The sequence below is a fragment of the Ahaetulla prasina genome, chromosome 1 (assembly GCF_028640845.1).
Source record: "Ahaetulla prasina isolate Xishuangbanna chromosome 1, ASM2864084v1, whole genome shotgun sequence".
In the NCBI taxonomy this organism is placed as follows: domain Eukaryota; kingdom Metazoa; phylum Chordata; class Lepidosauria; order Squamata; family Colubridae; genus Ahaetulla; species Ahaetulla prasina.
The window spans coordinates 269,100,875-269,121,307 of record NC_080539.1 but is presented as its reverse complement, the minus strand read 5'-3'; the positions used below and the strand labels follow the sequence as shown (position 1 = coordinate 269,121,307).

At 39.5% G+C, this 20,433-nt stretch overlaps 1 protein-coding gene across 13 annotated transcripts in view; it reads right to left on the bottom strand.

Annotated features, from left to right (window-relative positions):
- The window catches only part of SOX6 (SRY-box transcription factor 6), a 517,338-nt gene extending 497,210 nt beyond the window's left edge, over positions 1–20,128 (bottom strand). For 12 of the 13 annotated variants that reach the window (XM_058158967.1, XM_058158946.1, XM_058158956.1 and 9 more), the window contains exon 1: positions 18,474–18,975. The gene's annotated coding sequence lies outside the window, so the exon portion shown is untranslated. Of the gene's footprint in view, positions 1–18,473; positions 18,976–19,859 lie in introns of those variants that run through there. The other variant, XM_058159020.1, reaches the window with a different exon arrangement.
- Between the last annotated feature and the right edge of the window lie 305 nt (positions 20,129–20,433).

Sequence of the window (20,433 nt, the reverse complement as noted above, 5' to 3'; positions counted from 1 at the left end):
CAATTTCATTCCAATGATCATAGCAAGAAGTATTCTAGTTAGGAAGAATTTATATTCAGATGATCTTGAGTCTCTATAACCTTTTTTATTTCTAAGATGATCTTTGTATTATTTTCTTTAAATATGTACGTAACCCTTACTTAATTCTTAAAAAAGAAGGGCTCTAGCCTTATGTTAATTTGTTCTGAAAACTCTTCCTCTCATCTGCATGAGATGCATTAAACTTTTAAACTTTGCATTAAAAACAACACTGATACCATGAATTTAACTGATTGTCCCCTTCAGAAAAATAGAAGACATTATACAAACAGACACACAAAAGAGAGGTAAAAATTGTGAACACCCATCTTGGCCCACCATATCAACCCAAAGTTACCTATGCAAACTAAACCCAATTCAGGAAATCCTTTCCCATAAATTAGTGTAACACATTTATTTATTAAATTGGCACATAGATCAGTGATGGAGTGTTCCCGTGAACCGGTAGTAAAAGCCCACCCGCCAGGACATCATAATTGACGATCTGTGCATGCACAGAAGCTTCTGCACATATGCAAAAGCAAGCAAGTGCGAGCAAAGCGAGCGTGCACAGGCGGTCCCCTTGCGAACCGGTAGTAAAGGTAAGTAGAACCCACCCTTGATATAGATGTGCATTACATATACTGCACAATCCAAAAAGTACTATTATAGCAACTGAATTAATAACAAATTAAAATTAATTGCCTGTAAGATAAGGCATTCTATTTATAAAATTCATTGATCTTTCCTGCATTATCTCTCTTGTATTAACTACTGTCTCTCTCACACACACAAACACACACACACACACATACAAATATACTCTCTCCCCTACTTCTATCAGAGACGGAGGGTGGAAAGAAGGAAGGAATGCAGTGGGAGATGAGAAGGAAAGAGCCACCTAGAGTTGCCATGTATGAGTTGGGTAGCCATATAAATTTGTTTAATAAATAATAAAATAAATAAAGCAGGAGAAACTAAATGGGGATAAGAGGAGGAGCAGAGGTAGCTCACAGGGAAGGAAAGAGAGAGATGCTCCATTTAGATATTATATCAAAAGATTAATTCATCAAGCAAACAGACCTTCCCAAGCTACAACATATTCGAACTAATTTTCAAAGGAACACACGCTTGGCACCACAATGTTTATTTAGATCTCCTACTACTTTGCTTTCAACAGCTTCTTTTGTTCTCTCCCCAGTTAACATGTACACAGTAATCATTTTGTGGGGGAAATCTGTATTGGTAGTAAGGTACACTTCATATATTTCACTTATGCAAACAGAGAATTATAAAAATGTATTCCATACAATGTATTCCACTTGGGTTTTTTACCAAAATGTTCCCCGTGGAACTTTTAGTACCTTTTACTATTTAGTATCTTTTAGTATTTTACTATCCTTAGGAACTCCTTACTAGATAGTTCTTACTTCTTACTGGTGGCACATTTGAATGTCTATTATGCTGTTCATCATGTCATGCTGCCAGAGTAATTTCATCTTTAGCTTACCCGCTCAAACATAAGAGTATTCCTATTTTCTTCTAGATGTTAGAGATCTAGCATAAATATAAAAGGTTCATCTTTTCAATAAATAAATGTAGAATTCTTGCATACTTTGAAGTTACAACTGTTACAGCAGGAAGGCATGAAAATTGTGGCTACCTTGGTTTAACTCACAACTGATGTAAGGACCTCAGTTCCCATAAGCCATTATGATACGTGTGTAAAACACAGGCATTCTTCCACTCCATTTACAAGGGTTGGCACTGTAATAAGCCACTGGTTGACATCATCTATCACCACGAGATAAAGTGCCATCAGTACACTGATAATACTCAATTTTACATCTCCATCTCTGGTGACCCAAGTAATGCTGTCACAGACCTCTCATGGTGCCTGGAGGATGGGGAACAAAAGGCGTTTGCTGAACCCTGGTAAGACTGAGTAGCTTTGGGTGTGTGGAGTTTCCTAATCCAGGACTTTAACATCTTTCTGGATGGGGTTGCACTGCCCTAGACAGAGCCGGTGCACAATTTGTGGGTTTTTCTGAGTTCAGAACTCCTGTTCAAAGAGCAGGTGGCAATCAAGGCAAGGACAGCCTTTGCGCAACTTTGTGTTTTGCACCAGTTGCACCCTTTCCTGGGTCGGAGTCAAAGTGCTCAGTCACTCAAGCCCGGTCATCTCACACTTGAATTATTGTGATATGCACTACATGGGGCTACCCTTGAAGAGTATCCGGAGTATCCGGAAGCTAGAGCTGACACAGAATGCAGCTGCATGGACAGTTTTTGAGCTCCAAGGATGGTCCATGTTACACCACTAGTTCCCCAAGCAGTAATTGCCAGTTTGAATCTGGGTCCAATTCAAGGTGTTGATTATCATCTTCAAAGGCCTTCATAGTATGGATCCTGGTTATCTATTGAACAATTTCATCCTGAAGGGATTAGCCTGCCCCTTCCATGCTGGTAGAAAAGGCATGCTGCGGGGTCAAGGAATTCTGGCCAGTTGGGTCCAGGAGAAGAACTTTTTATGCCACAGTTCCCACCTTCTAGAACATTGTGCCCCCTAAAGTGTGATCTACCCTTTTGGCCTTATGAAAGGGCCTGAAGACTGCTGCCAACTGGCCTTGGGCCCCAATGGGAATGTGTCATTCTGGACGTGATTAATGGATTAAGATAAGACCCCCATCTCCTCCCTTTGTACTTCTTGCTCCCTGCCTCTCCGTCTTTGTCAATTTTAATTCATATTTAATGTTATCATTACAGTTTTACTGTTTTATATTGGCATATTAATTGATTGATTGTAAACTGCCTAGAGTCGCCTTTAATAAATAAATAAAATAATGTTTTAAATGGACTGCTCAGTAGCATTGTGCAAATCATTCCAAAGACATGCCAGAGCTGCAAAACACTTGCAATCACTAGAAGACACAGCATGCCTGTTTCAAGGCAGTCCTCAAGGTTTTCTGGGCCCAGAAGACACTCCTGCAAAGATCGTTCTGCTCCTCTGTGCCACAGATCCTGAGGGACACTTCACTTCATTTGCACAAGCCTTGCATATTTGTTTCAGTGTACATCGTGTAATTCCGCTCTAATGGTTTTGTCACTTCAACCAGTGATCAGCAAAAGCAAATGGAAATACTGTAAACAATTAAACAATTATTTTAAATTAAACAATTTTAAAAATGGACTTTTTTTTCCTTAAGAGGAGGAAAAGGGCAGGTACAGGATGGAGGGCCTGGCAGTCAAAAAGTTTATCTTTGAGAGAAACAAGGCTCAGTAAAAACAGAAACTTCATTCCTCTGATCAAAAGGCAGCATAGCAGCAAGCTGTTTTTATCAATGGGAACAAATGCAGGATTGGTATTGCAGTTTCTCCCAGCAGGGCAGAGAAATTGGAATTATTTATGCCTCGCACAAATAGCCTGGTAGATACCATTAAAATAAAATGTGCATTATCACTAATTGTGGAGCGCATACCAACAATTAACTCACAATGTGCACGGAGTAGAAGTACACTCTCAAAACAGCAGCAGAGTTATTGATAAGACCTTTACCTTCCCAGATTTTGACCCCTTGTCCACACTTCTTCCTATTCATACTTGTTGTATGCTGCAATACCTGTGCAGACAGAGCTTATTTTCTATCACAAAGGCACAATAAGCCACATTCCTAGCATATTTCAACCACAGACTTAAGCAACAGCTATGCAGCCAGCAACCTATCTTCTACAACATCTCTGTGTTCTGCCTTTAATACAGGGATCTTAAAAGGTTTGCAGGGCAGTCATGTGTATATTTACACCAGATTCCACTATCTTTAGTAAGGGTTACTCCCAGGTAAGTGCAACTCCTTACATACCTATGGAATAGTCATTAAAAATCAATCGCAAAAGACCAAAAAAAATACATTTCTACTAACAAACACCAAAACTTTGCAGAATTAAATGCATGTTAAAAGCTTTATCGAATTAAGCAATGCAAATCATTCAAATATTGCTAAAAAGTATTTAGAAACACGCTCCAGATTCTACTGAGTACTTATTTATGGCAAGAGATCTAACTCACTATTCAGTTTGAAGGGTCCTTCAAATAAAGCAATGTTCCCATATAAAATTGAGAACAGTAAGAACACAAACACAGAAGGAGCCAGATACAGCAGCTGTATCTGGCATTTTTCTTCCTCTGTTTTGATAGTCCTGTTTTACAGTATTGTGTTGCTAATTTGTTCACTTTGTATACTTTTTACCACTGGTTATCTTGATTCTTAAGAAATAAAGTTTTAAATAAATAGTAAATAAACCATAATCCTACAAATATAAGCCCGACAGTATGCCCAGAATAAAAATGGCAACTAATTCCACAATTCCCATTCGATGGAAAATAAACTTTTATTCTTAATTTTTTTCAAATATCTCAATATGCATCTTCCATGCAGAAGGCACGACTGCATATTCAGAAATATTTCTTCTGGACATAATTAAGGATAAAGGGAGAGCAAATTCATTTTGAAATCAGCACTGAACTTTGGGTATTCGAATACCAGTTCTTTACAAGAAATCGCAGCACAAGTGCCTGAAAAGGGGGGGGGGCGGTGTCTGTTTACATAAGACAATATTTAAAACAGCTCACTGACTCACAATGAAAATACACAGAAATAAAGCAAATATCGATTCACAGAGAAAATAGCAGTTGTCTTCATATACTAACTGGAATCAACTTAAATCGTTCTGTGCTTGCAGAGCTTAAATCCAAATTCTCACCACACGCACAAAAGAGGTATAAGCAATTGTGAGATAATCCCAAATTAGAATTTATTCTAATTATTTTGGGGAATAAAACTCTAAATGGATTTTTTAAGAACCGATCCATAATAACTCAAAAGCAAGGAGTGCTAAGCAAGCAGGGGTGGAGGAAAAGAAACCTTGACAATAAGATGAAAAGTGAAATAGGTTTGAGGGGCTAAATTGACAGCTAGGTGCAACAAAAGAACACTTGAATGCACAAAAGTTTACAAGAATTATTCCATTATCTGAATAAACCATGTTGAGATTGAAAAGCTATTTTAAGGTGTCTCCGGGAATAAAAAGAATTGCACATAGAAATCTGGAGGAGGGAAAAATGAATATAATACCATTCAAAATATGTTCGGTCTCAATGGGGGACAGGGAGAGAGAAAAAGCCAAAACAAGAAGGAATGCAAACTCTTAAGAAATACATGAAAAACAGACAGTTGCAGCAAAAGAGGAACACTGGGCAGAAGATACGGCCAAGAATGTGAGCGTAAGTCTTTTAGACTAGAGTATTTTGTTCACAGAGTCCCACTTGCAGTTACTACTAATCTTAATCCCAAAAGAAAGGATACCCTCTAATAGGAGAAGAACTTAAAATGAGTTACTACCTTACTACTACCTCTATATTCTCCAAAATATAGGTAGTCCTCGATTTACATCTGTTCATTTAACAGCTGTTCAAAGTTATAACAGAACTGAAAAAAAGGAACTCACAATCAGCCTTCACACTTATGACTGTTGTGTTGCAGCATGGATGCACACACTGAAGCACCCCCACGACTGGTGATTTGGATGTATTTACAATGATTGCAGTGTCCCAAGGTCACAATTTGCCCTTTGCAATCTTCCCAGCTGGCTTCCGACAAGCAAGTCAATGGAGGAAACTGAACTCTCTTAATGACCACAGGAAAAAAAAAAGTCGTAACATCAGGTGCAACTCATTTAATGACACTGCTCAGCAATGGAAATTCTGGTCCCAATTATGGTTGTAAATTGAGGACTTCCCTGTATATCAGTTATACAGGGATTATAACTGATAGTTAGAAACTGAAGCATTTTCAGATTTCTTCCATATTTTCACGCACAAGCTGCTCGGAAACGTATTCATAGACACAGTGAGAGGTTCAGTGCAGTCCTGCCAAAGCCAATACATGCCCTCCCTGCACAAATGCACTGCAGCCAGTTTAGTCTAAGAGTTAAGACCTAAGGCTAGAAAGCAGGAGGCCATGAGTTCAATTCCCACCTTAGCTATGAAAGCCATCTGGGTGACTTTGGGCCAGTCACTCTGTCTCAGCCCACCTCACAAGGTTGTTGTTGTGAGGAAAATAGAAGGAAGATATGTTCGATATGTTCACCACCTTGAGTTATTTTTAAAAATAATAAAGGCAGGATACAAACTAATAAGTAAGTAATCTAAGGGAAACATGACAATACTTGACAGACAAAAATGTGTAAAACAACTTGACTGAATATACTAATCTTGTCCACACAGATCTCCTAAAACAAATCATTAGTTTCTGTACTCTTTTCTGATGAAAAGACAAAAACATATGTGAAATATACAAGCAGGATTTATACTACAAGGTATCTAAAAAGTATCAGGCTTGACAAAATAATATACCTTCTTTTCCCTAGATTTTTTTTAAATTTCACACAGCAATTGTGTGTAACTATGTGACCATATTTTCTAACCTGACTAACTTTCAGGACTAACCTGAAAAGGGAGCATTTTTTTAATTATTATTATTTTAACTCAGCTTTCCAAAGGAAAATTCATGAGCAAAACCAAGAAAACTTTATAAAAATTCATATTTTAATAATAACTAAAAATCAGTATTCCGGGATCATGTGAACACCTTTCACAACTTTCTGACAAGCTAAGTCAATGGGGAAACTAGAGCATATATTAATTTCCATATTTTTCACATGAATGCAAAAGTCTTCGCTAATGTTAAGTGGTACCATTTGTATGCTAAATGTTAAACAATCAAAATAAGGGACAAAAATGAATTTTTGAAAGTAAGTAATTCTAAAAAGAATTTTTCTTAAATAAATGGCTGCCCTCCGTAATAAAGATGTACGGTGGCCCATATGGATTGCAGACACTGTGACTATGGCCTGCTTTCTATAACATTTCACCAGCTCCTTCTTTCTTCTTGACGTATCCTGAGCGTTCCACTTGGAGCCCCTTTTCTTTATTCTCATTCTGGTGTGATCTTGCGATCTCATCTAATACCAAACTGTTTACTGCTCATTCCACTGTCCATAAGCTTTTCTCTCCGAGCCTGTCATACCCTTATCTATGTGCTAAATTCCTCACTTAAGTATGTATTTGAGCCCTTGTTTTGCCAAATTCTTTGGAAAACACTATTTCAAGGATCACTATATTCTAAACGAAAGCTTATGAAAATTGCTTTCCAAAGAGACAAACTTCACTAGCTTAGGGAATTTATTTAGAAAGCTGTTAGAAACTCTAGAACATAATTATTTCTCTGTTCCTTTAATATATGTCCGCAGGGCCTTGAGGTCAGATTGAGGAATATCCCCAAGAGAACAGTTGTAGGGTAGTGGTTTTCAGTACTTTTCCCCATTTTATTGCTTGGTATGTTTTAATGTGTAATGCTAGCTTTTATTATTTTTTTTAAGTGGTGCCGAGTCACATAGCAGGGTGGCCCTATAAATGCATAAATAAATCTGTTTTTTAATAGAAATACACGTAGTCCTCGATGTACTACCATAATTGAACCCAACATTTTCACTGCTATCCAAGACAGTTTTAAAGTGTCCCATTTTACGATCTTTCCTGCCTCAGTTATTAAGTGAATCTGGCTTCCCCATTGACTTTGTCAGAAGGTCCCAAAAGGTGTTCATACCAGGACACTGCAACCATCATAAATATGAACCAGTTGCCAAGCGTCTGAATTTTGATTCTGTATCCGGTCGTAAGTATGAAAAGCAGTCATAAGTCACTTTTTTCAGTGCTGTTGCAACTTCAAATGGTCACTATAAATGAATGGTTGTAAGTTGAGGACTACCTGTAATCAATCTAATTAGCTACATACACTCTACATGGCTGTACATATGCTAAACACCATGACCAAAATTTGATATGTTAATATATCAAAAGAGGAATTGGTTAATTAAAACGTATTATGTAAGTAGAATACCGGAAGCCATTTTTTCATATAATGCCCTAACAGTGTTAAATTGATAAACAAATTTTCAAATGTCTTAACAGATAAGAAGTATTATTGACTATGAACATTTTTATTGATACACTTTGGTATACTGACAAATTATTTTTATATTTTATATATTGTATACAGTATTTTGTATACTAGAAATAAATACCCAGAGTCATTGAGAGTTGGGTGGCATATCACTGTTACTAAAATTATCTATTCGAAAAGCAAAATAAGTAGGCATAAATCTGATACACAAAGAGAATACTGTGGATATGGTAGCAACTGAATTAATTTAACACAAAGACTAGACAATAAATTAATAATATTAAAAGGTAAAAAAATTAAAAACCCAAAATTTATTTTTCGGTAATTTTATCTATCCATCACAAAGATCACAAAATAGCATGCAGGTTTGGGAGTTTTCCAGAATTCTTCAGGAGGCAAGAAGGAGCCACCAAAAAAAATGCATAGTAAAAACATTAAAACTACATCTAAGGTTTGCTTACTATTTTGTCTGATAAAATATTTCTACTTTGGAGTAGGCATATTAAAGATATCATCCTCAGAGGGGAAATTAAGGTGATTACAATATCTATAGAAAATAATTCATTACAGCAGCTGCTTACACGTTGCAAATGATTACGAACAAGAGAAACCTTGGGGATACTTCTATTTGATCCTCCACAGGCAAAGGGGGATTATATTCTTTTAATGTCTGTGATGGAAGAATGAAGGAGAATAGCCCTGAAAAAGTTTGCATATATGTGTAAGGAACAATCTCTGTTGGCCTGTTGCTGAATACAGCTGAAGATTGAGTTTAGGCATATTTGAAAAAATTTATTAGCCTCCAGCTTCTCTGTTTCTTTTCCTTCTCTTTGAACATGCCCATCCCTTATCTTTCACAATGTCTCTTTTTTTTTTAATCTTCAGATGCACACTGTCCAGCCTGAAGCAAAATGTTGTTTTTTTTTGTTCTTGGCTTTTACTAACTGTTCTTGTTTAACCTCTAACACAAAAGTTAGCAATAATTTGTGTAGCATTGACCAAATCAATATTTTCTATCACTGCACATTCTTTAAGGAAGAAATGCTGCACATAACTTCCTTGAAAGGAAACCACACGAGCTTGGCTTTAAATAAACATAAGACCATAATACATTAGAAATAAAAACACGCATAATATAGCGTTGAAGAAAATAAAAAAGAACTAAGTTTAGAGCAAAGTGTATGTTCGCACAGACAAGAAACACACCATACATTTTTATTTTCTATTTATATCCAACCTTTCCAACAAGAATTTATATGGAATCTCCTTTCTTTTTATCCGTACAATAAGAGTTCTATGAGAAATTTTGGACTGAGAAGGACATTTCATGGATTTAAATAAAGCGCTCTCCAATCCTAAAACATAACACACTTAAATACGAGTCATGAGAATACAAATTACATTTTCCCATTCTTGTTCCCTCTCAGTTCATTCACTTACCATGGATTTTGCTTTTCATCTTACGCAAACTTTCTCAAATGTCCCAATGTTCATTAGATCTTACTTCCAGGTAGGTGTATATAAGATTACACACTCTAATCTTTTGCTATATTAATATATATTAATCTTTGCTATATTATTTTCTTTAAAAAAGATAATCAGCCAAGGAAAAGATTATTTATAAATCAATCCAAAATCATACAAAGCATTTGGAAAGGCAAATTATATTGAGCAGACCTTATTTATCTCCCAAAATTTACGGCATCAATCCACAGAGCCCTGGTATATGCAAACACTCCAGGTTTTGTAGTGTAATTAGGGATTACACTCATGATTTAATGCTTAAAGGCTGCAACTATCACAGATTTTCACTTTGATGTTATAAATATGAGATATAGGCCCTCCTCACTTTCACCTTTCTAATTCTTTTATGGGAATGATAGTGGTAGCAACAGTCATTCTACCAATAATAATAGTGTTTGTTAGAATTATTTGAGCAAATTTATTTTGCTCCTTTGGCATGGCTTGCAAGAAAGCTAAAACTGCATGTCTTCGATTATGTAAATTCCAAAATGAAAATACAAATCATTTTGGTTAAGTAGAAAAACGCAATGACAAGTAAAGTAGGATATCCCCGATATCTCAATACAATTACAGAAAGCAAATACCAAAAATATTTTTAGGAAAAAAAATTGGATGGCTTTTAAAGTCTTGACATAGATTTAAGCAAACAGCACATTTTAAGTAGATATGCTGAACTACTTTGTAATGTAATTTAAAGTTCTTAGAATTAGTATATACATTTTAAAGCAGCAACTGTAACTTGTTTCCAAATAATAGCAGCCTTCATTGTGTATGTGTAGTAAAAAAAAATACGCAAAATGTTTCAAATTTGAAATGTTTTGAAGTTAGAACATTTTTAACGATGTAAGAATGCCTTGTGACAAGCAGAAAACAGTTCAGACTCAAAATATTTTACACATCTTTGTAATGTAGTTACTAAGTAAAATATCACAATACAAACTGATATGCTGTAAAATATTTGTGTGCCAAGATTGTTGTTCAATGCAAGGGTGTCCAGTGCAAGGATCTCTTTCTTCTGAAGCAATGCAGTCTGTTAATCTACCGCATAAGGCATAATCCACAAGCTTCATTTTTGCCCCACCCCAGCTCCCGGGCACATACTCCATATCTCCAGTTCATTTTTGTGTGATTAAACTACATGAATGTTATCCAGAGAGTATACTTTGCATCTTTATAGCTAGTGCTATCTCCATTATGCTAAAGATAATGGCAAAGTCTCAAAGGCACAGGCAAGCCATATGTGCACATGTTTTTATGTGACAACCTTACAGTTTCTTCCAAAGCTCTGGATGCTAATGCAAAAAAAAAAAAAAGTCAGCCTTGGCTTATAAATTTTGTCTATTATTATTAGTTAAATAAAAGAAAGGATTCCCCCTCCCTGGGTATTCTGATGACTTCCCTCCAATTCATTATATGGTCAGCTAATCCAAGTAGATAGGCCATCCCAAAGATTTAACCAATAAAATGATTCAATCTTGAGAAAATCCTGTCCCAAAGATGAAATTGGTCAGCATACCTTCTGAACTAAAGGTGCACTTCATAGCATGTGTATTTCTCTGGACCTTCTGAAGAAAGAAAAGGCCATTGAGTCATGCCTAAGCACTGTCTCAAAGCTTCTAGTTGCCCTTAAAATTGGCACCAATTTTCTCTTTTCTTTTCCTTGCATCAGGACCTAGCAAGTTTGTCACATAAGCTCAGCATTAAGAATATAGTTTGCTTGTTCTTAACTACCTCTCTTTTTACCATTTTTTCTTATAACATTATCTTTGTTTCATTCCTGTACCTAAGCTCTCATTTTCAAGGCCATCCACCATGAGTAGCAGCTGAACAAAAAAATGGAGAGGTATGTTCGTAAAATATATTAAGCTGCTGAGATGCAAAAGATGGGTAATCAGCTTTGCCTATTCACCCATACAAATCATTCCAGGATCCAGATTTTGGTGTAAATCTGGAAAAAAAAATGCGTTGGGGTTTTTTTTCTGCCAAGCCACAAGAGATTCAGAATGATTGAGCAAACAGCTGAAACTCAGCATCGTTCATGTTCAAATAGAAATATATTTTCCATTTGGTGCCTAGCTCTAATACAAATTAATGAACCAAATATAGTTTCTAGTGTTATGTGCAAGATTACAACTATATTTCCAGAGATGCTGGTTCTGTTCTGCACAAGATCCTAACAATACTCTACTTAAGTGAAAGCACAGAGTCCAAACCACTACATTTTAATTACTATGCAGCCTCAGATATATTGCCTTTGATATGGAAATGTTCTTGTTCTCTCATCTTCACATACAGTCTCACGCACAGAAATCTTTATCTGATTCATAAAAAATAAACTAGAATCCAATCTCTACACCTGACCTCAGTGCTTAGAAGTTTTTTTTTTACTAAGCATAGTGTCACTATAAAAAGAATGGCTAATAGTGGGGTAAAGTTGGATATTCTAAACAATGATGGGAAAGGCCTACAGTTAAGAATTCTGTCCATATAGCGTTTCTGAGGTTTTACAGTCTTCTCTGACTGCAGATGGAACTGGCTATTTGCATCCTCTGTACAGAAACGACAAACTACAACATCCCAACATTATTCCATCTCCCAATTTAGTCAAAGATGCTTTAAAAATAAAGGTTATGCTCCTACAATATAATTAGGTCCTTAATTGTTCTCATGCAGTTTTACTTGAAGCTTCTCTCTATATCAATTTACACTTTTTAAAAACATGACATTACCAGAAGTCAGCTAGCAAATCTCTCAGATTTCCTGGTGGCACACAGAACAGGACCACCTACCCTGTTCGGATACGCTGAAAACATGGCTGCACATAATTTCCATTTTGTTATAAACATATTAACATGAAAATTTAGAATTTCAACAAGTCTAATCTGTTCACCACAACATGAAACTATTCATAATTACAACTTCTGGAATGCCGATACAGTAACTAGAACATGCTGTTTTTATAAACCTATAAATAACCTTCAAGGATAACAATCCCAGCACTGCTGCTTGCTTGCCAATCTCTTAATCAAATTCTACCGAATATTCAGTAAACATCCATGCATAAATAAATGTAATCTTGCTTACAATATTCTTTTTATATATACAAATAAGATTCATTAGATACTGAAACACCTGTGACTGGCAAGGTTCTAGATTAATTGTACTTCCTAATTTATTGTACCTATCTCTCTGCTTCTAATGGAAAATTTTGCTTAATTTCAAAACAAAAGTTCATCTACTTTGTATTATGAGTCACTGGTAACTCTTATAAGCTCAATATTTTCTGATTAGATAAATACCAATAAATTGAGTTTTAAGCTTTAAACATCCTTTCTTTAGGAATTCATATAAGACTAAAATTTACTGAGTTGTCAAACAAGGAAGGAAAACAATCAGTATGTATCAATTCCTATTTCCTTAACATACATCGAGATTGTCCAAGTTCCTGTTCTATTAACTGAAAGAAAATTATTTAAAATTTCACTGCGTACTTGAATAAATATATGACAGGTATGTGTAACAGTTTTTTAATATCAAATAACTCATAACTTTCCCAAATAAAATGCAAACTGGAAATTGAAATATTTTCACGTAGGCATCAAAAAACAGTGGCTAACTTTAAAATAATTATATGTAATTATTAAAGAGATATTTTACAATTACTAAAAGAAATATATGAAGAACTGAAACATCGAGTCTTAACACAAGGAGTTTCTTAATTGGTAGAGATGTTCTGGTAGCTAGCATACTTATGTCTTGTAGTCCACAGTTCGGTATTACAAAATGTGTGTTGTAGTAGGACCTGCAAACCTATTATACCCATTGAGGATTAAACCCACTTAATGCAATAGGACTGAACAACATTCATAGGATTGTACTGTAAATCTTCCAAAGTCAGTGTGGCTTTCATCTATGAAAATACAGATATGATTGCACAGCTATAAGACAAAATAGGCTGTACCAAATAACTACTACACAAAATATATATGTTTACTCAACAAAATACCTATTCCAATCTGAAAATTCAGAGAGCAGTCCTTTAAAAAAAGAAAAATTTTTGCACCAGTTAATAAGAGTATAATGAGAAACACCTATATATTTTGTGGGGTGTGTGAGTGAGTGAGTGAAATTTACTCATATTCTTTGGCTGCAACCTGTTGCAATACTATAAAAAGGGGGAAAGATCCAAACATTGTCTGAAAAATGACAGTTTACAAATGTTTTAAAGAACTGCTAATCTTTCAATAAATTACACTCAAATTACCACACTGGAGAAAACACCTCAGTATCCCAGTGCCATTTTGAAAATTCTGTTTTTGTAACTGAATTCCAATCTCAGCATATTCACAAAATGATAGGTACATTTAACCAAATTTTACTTTTACAATAACAATTTAATAAGAAAGCATTCTAAGAAATTAAAATTTTACTGAGGAGCAATGCTTTGCATGTATGTTTGCATGCACACAAGTGGGTATATATACAAATGCGGTATATATAAAGTACCGTCCAAGCACACTATATTCATGGCAGAAACACAACACGAATGTATAATATAGACAGTGATAAAATATTTAAACAACGCATTGTTCTCATTACATAAACACACTACATATATAAGAAGGTTGTCATTTTTCAGTTTTTGACCATATATGTTTTAGAAGTCTAAGAGCATTTTTGAAAAGGCTAATGGGTATTTCTTAAGGTAGTAAAAGCATTTCTGAACTTGAAGAAGATTATGACTGAAAAGGCATTTTGGTGTTCACCGAAAAAAAAACATTAACTTTGTTATGAAACATGCTCTTCATCTTTTTAATACACTCCCCATCACAAAGATGAAAAAAATGCATTTATTTATGTATTTTTCTTTCCAGGAACAGCTTGGCCCATTAACCTCTCATTAAAACAGACATGGTCAAAAAACCGGACTAGGATAGAAGGTATGCAAGTCTGAACCAAAAAGATATATGTTTTGCCTCAGGTGAATAGCTCAGCATGAAGTACTGCAATTATCTCTCTCTCTGTGTGTGTGTGTGCGCGCGTGTGTAAAAAAGTGTTTGCTCTTATTTTAAGGAGGAATACATTGGACCCTGCATGGATACACCCAGCAATCACTAAAATAGGTTGGAATCTACCTGAACCTTAAAAACAGACAGGCTTTGGAGAGTAACTTCTGCCCAATGTTTATCACTCCGCCTAAACACGCGTGGAAATAGTCTTTCCCTTTACTTAACTGGCCAATGTGTAGATGTCGAAGTACATTTAAGTGCCACATTAAATTATTGTGTCAAGATATGCAAGAGATGAGAGGGATGGGATTTTAGAAAACACATGGAATTACTTTCCTGGGTAGCATTTATAGCCGGGTACTCAAAAGAAAGTACTCCAACCAGCTTACAAAGATGAATCAAATCCACAACAGAAGAAGAATACTCTTCTAGAATATTATGGTCTGTATAGCCGATACTTTCTCCAATTGTTGGTAGGGGAAAAAGCTTACTGAACTGACGTCTGCAGTATGGATGACCCTAGTTACACCACCACCAACCCACGACACCTGCACCTCGCTATGATTCGCCTACAAACTCAGCCGAAACGTGCCGAGGTGCCATTTCCCTGCAGTGCAGACTATCAGCTACTACCAAGTCACCCTTTACGTCAGGGTGGTGGCGTTATAAGCTTCCTGGGACTACCCGCTGCGTAAACGAGTTGTGGCAAGTATAGAAAAGAGCCAGGGCAAGGAGGCAACCACCCAATTGCGGCCAAGCCACAAGATTGTTTTTTTTCGGGGGGTGGTGGTGGAAGAATGAGCGCGAGAGGCGGATCACGCGCGGCTGGCCCCGCTGGAGCAGCAACTCTCGTCAGCCGCTGCTCGCGCTCAGCGGACGCTGGCGGGAAGGCGGGCGCAACCGGCGCGTGGTCTCGTTCCCTTGCTAGATGGGCCCCGCTTTAGGCGCTCTGCTCCGGCTGCCCCCGAACCATCTGAGGCAGGGTGGGAAAAAACTTTGCAAAAAGGCCGCTAAAGCCTCCTGGGTAGGGAGGTTCTCTGGACATTCACACACACACCGCAATAAACACACATAGACACTCTCACTTTCTCAATGGGAGAAGAGAATTCTACAGGGATCCTGCTTTAGCCGCAGGCAGGCAGGCAGGCAGGCAGGCAGGCAGGCAGGCTGCCCCCCCCACGCCTCTTTACAAGTTGCAAATTGCCCGCTGAGTTTATATAGAATCTAGCGGAACTTGAGCTCAGTCGAGTGCCCCCCCCTCCCTTTCCTCTGGCCTTTTTTTTTTCCCCTCCTGCCTCGCGCGCAAGGCTAACCCTAACCCTCCGCACCTTCCTTCCTCCCCCGAAGCATTAGAAAGTCGCCGATTGGAGGGAAAGGCCTGCGAATGCAAATGACCTTGGCCTCCCCGACATTCCCCCCTCCCTCCCGCTATCTCTCCCTCTCTCTCTTTCTCTCTCTCTAGCTCAGCCGAAGGGTGTCAAACCAGCTGCGCCCCCTCTCCAGCCCCAAGCAGAGGAGGCAGCGGGGGTCTCCCCTGCAGCGTTCCTATTGTGGCAGCAGAGAGATCTCGGCGGTGGCTGCTCCTCTCTGCAAGCAGGCGCTAACCCCGTCCCCAAGAACGGCTTAAAGGTCACCCCCACCAGCCTTCTCTAGAGACCTGGGTTCAGATCTAAGCGCAGGTGTAATTGTCCAATTCTCTGGCTGTCCTAAACACACACACACACACACACACAGAGGAATCTAAAATCTACATAGATGTTTTTCTGTGAGACCCCTTACTTCACAAAGGGGAAAGGGGGAATCTCTTGCCCAACTTGCATTTGATGTGTGAATTCCAGTTACGGATCCTGCTATTCTTTGGCTGAGCAACCTTGAGAAAGAGGGGGCTGCGATCCTTCTCCCATTCTAAATTCGATTCCAAAGTCGAGGTAGTTGAATTGGCTAATTCTGAACTATTGAGAGAGGCCAGGCACAGCAGTATATATCCCTGTATAGCAGTGGGATACAATGTGCTGAATTGGCAGTCTAATTATAAATGTGGCATTTGGACCTCCTTACAAGCCAGTGCCACCTTACCTTATGAGGGAACTTCAACTACAGCAACTGTTCAAAACAAAATGCCATTACAGGATCAGCTTCATCCAACACTGGAACTAGCCAAGAGATTGTTTTACAAATAGTCTTTCTCACTTAACACAAGAATGTATTATAAGAAACACAGTTAAGGAGAAGGAGGCAGAGTTTAAAGAACGCATCAGAAGTTCTCTGCCAGGTGTCAAGCTACTCTGAGCTGCCAACGAAATCCAAGTAACCTAATTATTTTCCTTGGTATCTGTACATCCCTAAAAATATATTTGAAGGGGGGGGGTAGGCAATTCAAATTTATTTTTAAGGGAGATTAAGATACAGATCCAAGGAGAGGTGCACATTCAAAACACAAAGGCACACACACACACACAAATCCTGCCTAATCCATACCTTTAGAATGACAAAGGTTTGAGTTGAGTTGTACATCCTATTCAGTGTCCACGTTAAAATGGGTGAGCATGCAAAGGTTTCAGTACAAGTGCAGCCTCGTTGTAAAAAGTGTGTGTATGATTGTCTGCATATATGTATGTGTGTATGTTTGGATATGTGTGGGTGGTTGCTACCTTTTCTCTCTCCCCCCCCCCCTTGTCTACTCCTTCTTTATGATTTAGCAAAAGATTAAATATTCTGTTTTGTCCTGAGGTCCCATTCTTTTCAGGCAAAAACCACAGTGAAAGTTCGCAGTATTTTTAAATAAATCTCTTTTCCTTCTCCTCCTCCCCCACCCCTTAAAATTAAAATTAGGTCCAAACTTGCCTATCCTACGTCACAGTGGGCTATTAAAAAGAAACCCACACACGCAAAACGTTTTCCTAATCTGCATAACAACAAGCCGAAAGAGGCTTGTTTATCTCGGAAAGTTTCCGTGTCTGTGTTTTGGGGGGAAACACCCTGGAGGCTACAACTAATCTCCTACCCGCAGGCTCCCAAGTACGGGCATAATCTCCCTGATACAACAACGCTCCATTGCCTTTTCGACATTTGCCCCTCTCTTCTCGCCGTCCTTAAGAAACACCCAGCAAAACCGCGCAAAGGCAAGCGGCGATGAATCAAATCGAGATCATCGGTGCCTCCGGTTGAGCCCACGGGCCTGCTTGGCTCAGGCGGGTCTGCCTCCAGCCAGCGAGTCTGGTGGCGAGGCAGAGCGGAGGCCCCGGAACGGCAATGGGGACGCCGAAGCGCTGGGGAGCTCCGCGCCATCGAAAGCGGCTTAAATTATTCACGTGCAAGCCGCGGGGGCGCCCTGTGTGTGCTGTGCCAGAGTGGACCGACCGCCTTCAATCCCACGCTCGGCTCGCAGACAAACGCGCACCTTTAATCTTGGTTTACCCCGCCTTAGAACAGCTTTGGTTTCCCTACTTCGGCAAAGAATTTTAAAATTCACGGGCGCGTTCATGTGTTTTTTTTTTTCCCTAGAAAAATGCGAGGGGGGGCGCAATTCAAACTATGCACATCGCCGCTTTAAACTCGGCAGACAAGTCCCCGAAGAACAAGCATGCAAGTGTGGTTGCTTGAGAACCGGCAGAATTCCACAAAACAGCCAAACGCTCAACTATCTTCCTATCGGAATTTCGTAACAAACGCTCAACTAAAACGGGATCTTCTCCAAGAAGCACTTTTGAGGGGAAAGGGGGGGGCGAGGAGACACCTTGCCGCACTCCCCCCCCGCCCCCTTCTGCACGCCCGTTTAAAATTCCTGCTCCGCGGGCAGCCTCCGACCAAGGTTGCACAATAAAGGTAAACACAAAACAACAATCACGAAGCCTCAGAAAGGAGAAAGAGTGAAAAAAATAAAGACTTCCTGGGAACTTACTTTACGGTTACTTTAGGCGCTATCCTTTTCTTCCAGCTGGCAAGGAAAGCCGTTTTGTCCAGGTTAGGTATTATTGCCTACTTACGGATCAGTCCGTGGCTACGGGGTTTATTTTAATTTATGGCTTATGCATTCTTTTAAGGTCGATTTGCATGACCTCCGGCAAGAGCTAAGACACAGCGAGAACTCCCCCGCTGAATGTAGGGCGAGCCCACAACGCCGCCAAGAGCTCCCCTTCTCATGGTGTAAGCAGAGCCCGGTGTGGTTTTGAGCTCTGTTTTTTTTCTCTCCCCCTCCCTGTAGAACACAAATTAGGGTGTGATATCAATTTTAAAGTTTTCGGTATAACTTTATCCTAGCCTCTGCCTGTAGAGAGATAAGGCGCCACGGACGCGGCAACTCCTCGATAGACTGCCCCTCTGTGGCCAAAGGCAGCATTGCCTCGATCCCTCCCTTCCTTTCTTAAAGATCTCTCGGCCGATAGAGATAGATATATTAAAGCACGCTAGCGCCGAACTTCTTGAGAAGTTTACCCACCTCAAAGTTAGCGGACGGGATTCAAAGCGCTAACACACCTCCTCACTCCCCCACTCCTACTAGTTTTGCGGACGAAGGCAGACGCCCCTTGGAGGAATGGCAGCCGCTTTGTGTTCCCCAAAGTTGACGCTTAAGGTTTTATTTTTCTTCTCTTGTTCCCTCGCCATGCCTATGCTAGTATCTCTCTCTTACGCACAATCTCTCTCTCGAGCGCCATGTGTTCGCAGGCAGGCAGCGGGTGATCTTAAAATACAACATGGATCTGTCACTACGTTTTAAAATAGACGCCACTTGGAGGGCGGAAGGGAAAGGAACCGGGGAGGAGGGTGGTGGAGAGACAGAGGCAGGGAGGAGAGAAAGAGAGAGGAGAAACGAAGCAGCATTGTTGTGATTTCTCCTCTTTACGCAGACTTGGGATCTTTTCTGAAAACTCACCCCAGATTAGCAGCGCAAGGACTTTCTCCGCCAGTCTGCTGTTCCCCTTCCCAGCCCCATCGCCGCCACCAAGGCAACCCTCCCCAGAAAGCCTAGCAGTAAGGAACCGTGCTGGGGAATCATTCAGAAATCTCTTAACTTCACAAGCTACCTCCGGACGCGGCGGCTGTTGTCGCGGCTGCTGCTTTGGTCAATTGCAACTAACCAGCCCTTAAAGACAAGCGCCAGGAGTACCGTATTCTCTCGCATATGTCGGCACCAATGAAACGTGGAAGACCCTCTTACAGCAGGACCGAGAGATCTACACCAAAGCCAAGCTGTCCCATACACACACACAAACACGCACTCGCAACTTCACTCAACAACAGGTATTAACGAAACAATAAGCGCTGCTTGGGTTTCCTGCCAAGTTACCTTCTTCGAGATCCAGTATGTCGATTAAAAAAAGAAAGCCTTGGAATCTTCCTTTAAAAAACAAAAATTCTGTAGTGACGGGAGGTAAGGAAACAGGAGAAGCGCGACTGACTCTAGGACAGCGTGAATAAATGGCAAAATAATCTACTATGCTAGCGAAATAAGCAAGCGCAATGGGCCGCGGCTGATGATTCTCCGGGCCATGGTTATGTTGCAAAAAAATCAGACCTTCGGTATAAGTTTGCTGACGGGTTGCCTGGAGATTTAATTACAATCGAAGAGTCATTATTATTTGTTGTTGGGCTTGGTTCTTTCTCTCCCCCCCCCCCTTTGGCCGCCTCCCGCCCCTGCGCGCCGTCCCTCCCCCCCCTCCTGCGCGCACACACAGAAGGCACACAAGTGAAGGCGCCGCTTTACTCCTGTCAATCTCGCAAATCAATACGAGCGGCCATGTCGTAAGTATTCAAAGCATTTCCCTTCGCGCAACATCAGAGAGTGGCCGGGGCATCGATCGGAGAACGGCGAAAGGAGGCAGGGCTGCTGCCGTCGCGCGCCCGCCCCCAATGGCAAAGGC